Genomic DNA, 5699 nt, shown 5'->3' with positions numbered 1-5699 from the left:
TATACTTTAAAATGACTTGCAAGTTTTCTGACAGGTGTATCTCTAAACACCAGGATGCGATATCACACATCTGGAGGACGGTGGCATGTGAAATCAGGTCAATAATAGCAGCTCCCACAACTGGGAATTCTGCCTGTCAGTAAATATTTGTTGAGCGCCCCTGTGTGCTGGGTCATGCAGCTCCAGAAACCAAGACGTTGCCTGTGATCTCTAGACTTCACTCTCCTTTGGGAGGGAAGCTGAACGGAGTTTCAGTGTGACAAAGGGAGATGATGAGGTACCAAAGAAGCAGACGGGGAGGGTGTCTACAGCCGGCTGGGGAATCAGTGAAATCCCAGCCTGGGGAAGGTGAGATCTGAGCTGGTATTTGACAGCCAGGCAGAGAGAAGGCACTGGCAACGACTGTGCAGAGACATGCAGAGGCACCGAACCTGGGGAATCACAGCGGTTCTAGAGGCAGAGGGGAATCGGCTGGCGGTCCCAGGGAACAGGGCCGGCCCACCTCGTGCTGCGATGTACTTTCCTTCCACGAAGCCCCTTGGCTCCCAAGTGCCAGAGACATACCGATATGTTTAGTTTGGTTGCTGAAAGTAGATTTCAGGATTTCCAGACAGCTTTGAAATTCAGCTCCCATTCAGTTAGGCTTTATGGCTCTCCTAAGGACCATGGGCAAATCAGGGGCCAGATTTCTCAATACTGGCCTTGGGCTCAAAGCTGCTAAATTCTTAAAATGCAGTCAACTGAGCACAGAAGGGAACAGCAGAGACATCCTTTCCCCATTAAATGAAGAACTTCCCCATTAAATGAAGAATTTCCCCATTAAATGAACCCCTTTCATGAAAGGTGATTTTTCAAATAAAGGGGAGAGGGAGAAAACGTTCATTTTTTAAATTGCTATTTCCTAAAACAATTAGCAAGTCAGCATTACTTATGTGTGTGCATTTGTGTTTTGTTTTTGGATCTCTGAATCCCCCTAAAAATATACCATATTTTAGAGTTAAGTGGGGGAGAACAAGGAATGGGTAGTTCACAGAATTAGATGTATGCAAATACTTTTCCGAGACTACTGGAGTTTTTATATCCTTGGCTAGGGACTGTTTGAAAGGAATAAAAGTCCGGATTCCTTTTAAGGGTGGGTAGAAGTCTTGCAGTATTTTCTGGATAGAATCCTTCTGTTGGATTCAAAGGCAACAAGTCCCTTGGAATGGCTAATATGGGCCACAGAGAAAGAATAATATTAGCCATGGAAAGAATGATGTATTATTCAGGTTAGTGTTTTTGCTGGACATACGACAAAGAATAACACCACCACCATCCTACAAGTTTTTTGTTTGCTATGTAGTTAGGCTTTCCCCTCTTCTGCTGGGTTCTGCTCAGTGCCTAACCCTGGTTTAAATTTTAAAGGCAGTAATTAAGCCCTAGAAACTTCTGGTACCAAAGCTGTCTGCAGTGCAGGCAGGGGACTGTAAATCACCATGCTCTCCCCAAGGGGCTCCTTCCCAGAAGCTGTCAGAGGCAACGCCATGTTTATGGGAGAGTCTCCTGATGCTTTACACTCATTCAGATAAAATTAAGTCAAAGAGCATTCAGTTAAAATGGCAGGTAATTAAGTGAGCTGTACTGTGTCCCTTCATTTAAACTGCATCAAAGACGTGGAACTGGCGGCATGAAGAGGTCAGCCGCGTTCTCGCTGAGCAGTGCTGGGGTACTGCAGGTGCCAGTTGGCTAATTAGATCTTGGAAGGCTGGAGACTCACCAGTGGAGGCTCAGAAACCATGCAGGCATTTAGAGGCTCCTATACCAACCCCCAGACTGGACAAGAACCGATGGAGCACCAGTGGGATCTGGGCAGCTCTGATGCCTGGCTGGAAATGCGGAGAAGAGACAATGGACATGGTTTGTGGTCCCTGGGACTTACAGTTAATAGGGAGACCAACTCAACACACAAAGGTACACTGAACAGAAGAGATACAATAGGAGTGATGCTGGATGTCTGGCTATAATCAATTAAAGAAAATTTGAACCTGTAATTTCATTAGCCAACAGGAACCACAAAAACTGTCTAGTCCTGAGTCTGAGGCTTGCCTCAGTCGCTCTGCTCGGAGTTTCCAATCATGTCCCCTCTGCAAGGTTTCCAGGAGTGGTTAACACAGCTGTTATAGTAAATCATCCTCATCTTACATTGAAACTATTGTAACCAACCAGTCCCCACTGTCAGCCTCAGTTCCATCCTCACACATGTTTACACACACCTTTGTGGAGATTTCATCAACATTCCTGACCAGTGGTAATGCTCTGCACTAAGCCCATCCTTCTAACACGGGGGCTGCAGCCAGAGAGGTCCCTGCTCCTTCTACATGCATCTCCCCCTCTGCCTGTCCTCAGTAGGAGCCACCCATGCTACGTTCCAAACTTCTCAAACAACTGCTCCTGGCTAGCAGCCTCACACACACCCCAAAGGGGGCCATATGCAGCCTTCCTACTTCAGTCCCACCATTCCGCTTATTCATTGGCTTTGTCCTGATACCATGTTGGTGTTTGAGAACCAGCATCCTTCATTTTGCACACACTGTACAGTGGGGGAGCATCATGCGATAGACGTTTATCCAGTTAAATTTAAAGAATTAGTCCCAATAAATGATTTCTGAATTACACTCTTGAGCATATTTGAGAAGGGCATGCTTTACCATATTTCAGTTTACCCTGTCTACCCATTTGTATACATTTAATTAACAATCCACCGAAACTTAACCAACAAGTCCCCTTCCAATTAATTGGGCATATTCATTTTCATACGCTTGCATTTGTGTAAAGGCAGTTTCCTGTTTTCATGCATTTTAAGTATTACAAAGATGGAGTAAAGAGCTCACATCTTTGGGACACCCTGACAGAATCTGCTCTAGTTTTGCCAAGTTCCAATAAAACTCCACCATTCTGCCCTTCATTAGTCTTTGCCTGGTACCTGGCTCTGCACAGATCAGAAGGCAGCGAAGTCTGCTTGCTAAGGCCAAATTTTGATTTAGTAGCTGGGGTCTCCCTGGTTCTGATGCCTTTTTAACTGTTGCTTGGAGCTAGTTTTGGAGGTGCTTGAGAATCACTGCAATCCTGTGCCCATTTGTCATCCCTGGCACTCAAGGTTTGTTTGACCACTAGAATAGGCCGCTCGGCCGCTGGTTCCTTTAAGTGTTGCCTCTGGGACAGTATGCCAGTCTCAGGATCTTGCCTGTCTTCACACTCCAGAAACTTCCCTTGGCCTGACATGCCATATCTGTAAATATTGTGACTCATTTTCTAATGGGTAGCTGAAAGCAATATGTTCCAACTTCATCTAGGGAGAAATGAAGATTTACACGAAGCTTCCCAGGAGACAGCAAAGATGGAATTGGCAGTTGCAAGAGAAAATACACAAAGAAATCTTGCCCACACCACATCCTGGTAAACCTGAGACCCGCATCAAGTATGGCAAGTCTAGGGCACTCACATGACTTACAGATGGCCTCCACACCCATAGGACTCAGATATGCCCTTCTTATAGATCTGCTAGCAGGTGACCCACGTCCCTAAGAATGTGTGTTTTCCCTCCTTTGTGTCCTCTCCCTGTGGGAGAAACAGGTGAGTGGTGAAATTGGTAAGGCAAGAAGGTCTTAGAAGACAGGGGCTGAGTGAGCTTTGTGAATAACCTAGAGTTGAAAAGATGTTGATCTTACAGTGAATGTTTTGAGAGTGAGAACCAGACTAATGTTAAAAACTCAGATGCTGACTGCTACAGAAACAGCTGCACAATCCTAAAAGGCAAAATCCTAAAAGGCAGCACTGTGTGCTGTGCAGACTACATTCCTCACAGCAGTTCAGTTCTTACAAGCACAGAACACTCACCAAAGTATTGTTGAATAAAATAGAATAATATTATCATCACCGCCAGCACTGGATTTCCACATCATATGACACAGATAGACACAATGAGACACATCTTATTAAGATAATATCAAGATTGTAAAATTATTTCTGGCAGACCGACATTTTTCTTTTTCTTTAGGACCATGAATACTATGTCTATGAATAGGCTGAAACAGATTAGAAAAATTCCCCTACCTATAACAGGGTTAGCATTACAGTGAAAAAGCAGAATGTTCAGTAAAGTGCACAGACATTTAAAAAGATTTATGCCATTGGTTGCCAAAGCATTTTGATATTTCCTGATGGAGCTTTATGTAAAAACTGAACTTTAAAAATTTTATAATTCATTTTAAACTTAATTTCGTGCATCCATTATTAACTGAGACATACACAACTGTGATAAAAATAGCGTGGTAGCTGTAGCGACTGGGAGAATCACACAAACCCTATTGTATCCATGTAGTTGTTTTGCATATTCATTCACCCAAGGGGAAAATATTATAATTTGTAGTTTCCATATTGCCACATTATTGTGCACTCTCCAATGATTACTCTCGTTATTTGTTTGGAATCTGTCAATTTCTGCACAATTTAATAAGACAATTTGACTTCCCAAACACCAGAAAAATCTCAGAGGGCTGCATTTCAACTGAAAATTGAAAAGACTACAGTTCTTTCTCAGGCACACAGGCTCAGCATTACCATTTATTAAACCACCTTCCCATTGCATTTCTCTCCCCCTCCCTGAAGCTTAACTATTTGATTTCATCATGCAGCAATACAATTTCCAAGAATATAATCTTACATATTATTTTAATGCCGAAATAAGAAATGGAGGAGATGCAGTGATTACAGGCTTGCTGTGTATGCTGCAATGGCATTACAAATGCACATAGATTTATGTGGAGATTAAATGCAGGAATTCCCTTGCAAAGCCTCAGAAACAATTTCCACAGCATTTTAATATACCAACAGTATAAACAGTTCCCAAAGTTATTAAGTTAAAGAAATTCTGTTTGGCCCTTGCCTGTGTGTTGTCCACACTTAACAACGTTCTCCTCGACTGCCTTTCAGCCCAGAAACCAAGATGTACTAACACCGTTACACCACACGTTCACATCGGCCCATTACAGATTGTTTTGCTTCATCAAGTAGTTCCTCAAATAGGCTTTGCAATTAGTTCCCATGTTGTGTCAATCACGCAAATCTGTTTAATTCCCTCCAGTCAGCAAGTATTTATTGAATGCCTACTCAGAGTTGGGTGCTGAAAATACTCTTTTCTGCAGTATTCTGAGCTGCTGGCTTGTTGGGCCCTTTAAGGATTTGTTCAGCCTTCTTTAAATTAAAGTCCCAGTTCCTCAAACAAGAGAGTACAGATTGATGGGGCTTTTGTGGATTTTATTTTTCCTATCTTTTACAGTGGTTAGTGAGCAACTTCCATGTATTCAGCACTATGCTTAGGCTCTGTACTAAGTAGCATCTAATAAAAATTATAAATGTTTACAAAGCACTCTGTTAGATAGAATCTATATATCCATAGCATGATTCACTAAAATCCAGGGTTTAACAAGGCAATGTCACCGAGGTCAAGTGCAAAAACCCGAGAGCTAGACTCGAGTAAGCACCTGATCTGTTACTAGTTGATGACTGTGAACTAGTTTATTTCATTTCTCTTTGTCTCAGTTTACTCATCTGTGAAGTAGAAATAATAATAGAGAATGCCTCCTAGAGCTGTTGAAGGGTTACAGTAGGTAATCCCTATAAGGCATGGAGGTGAGATAGCAAATCTGGATGCCATAGAG

This window comes from Manis javanica, chromosome 2 (assembly GCF_040802235.1).
Source record: "Manis javanica isolate MJ-LG chromosome 2, MJ_LKY, whole genome shotgun sequence".
In the NCBI taxonomy this organism is placed as follows: domain Eukaryota; kingdom Metazoa; phylum Chordata; class Mammalia; order Pholidota; family Manidae; genus Manis; species Manis javanica.
Note: the sequence above shows the minus strand (reverse complement) of the source record.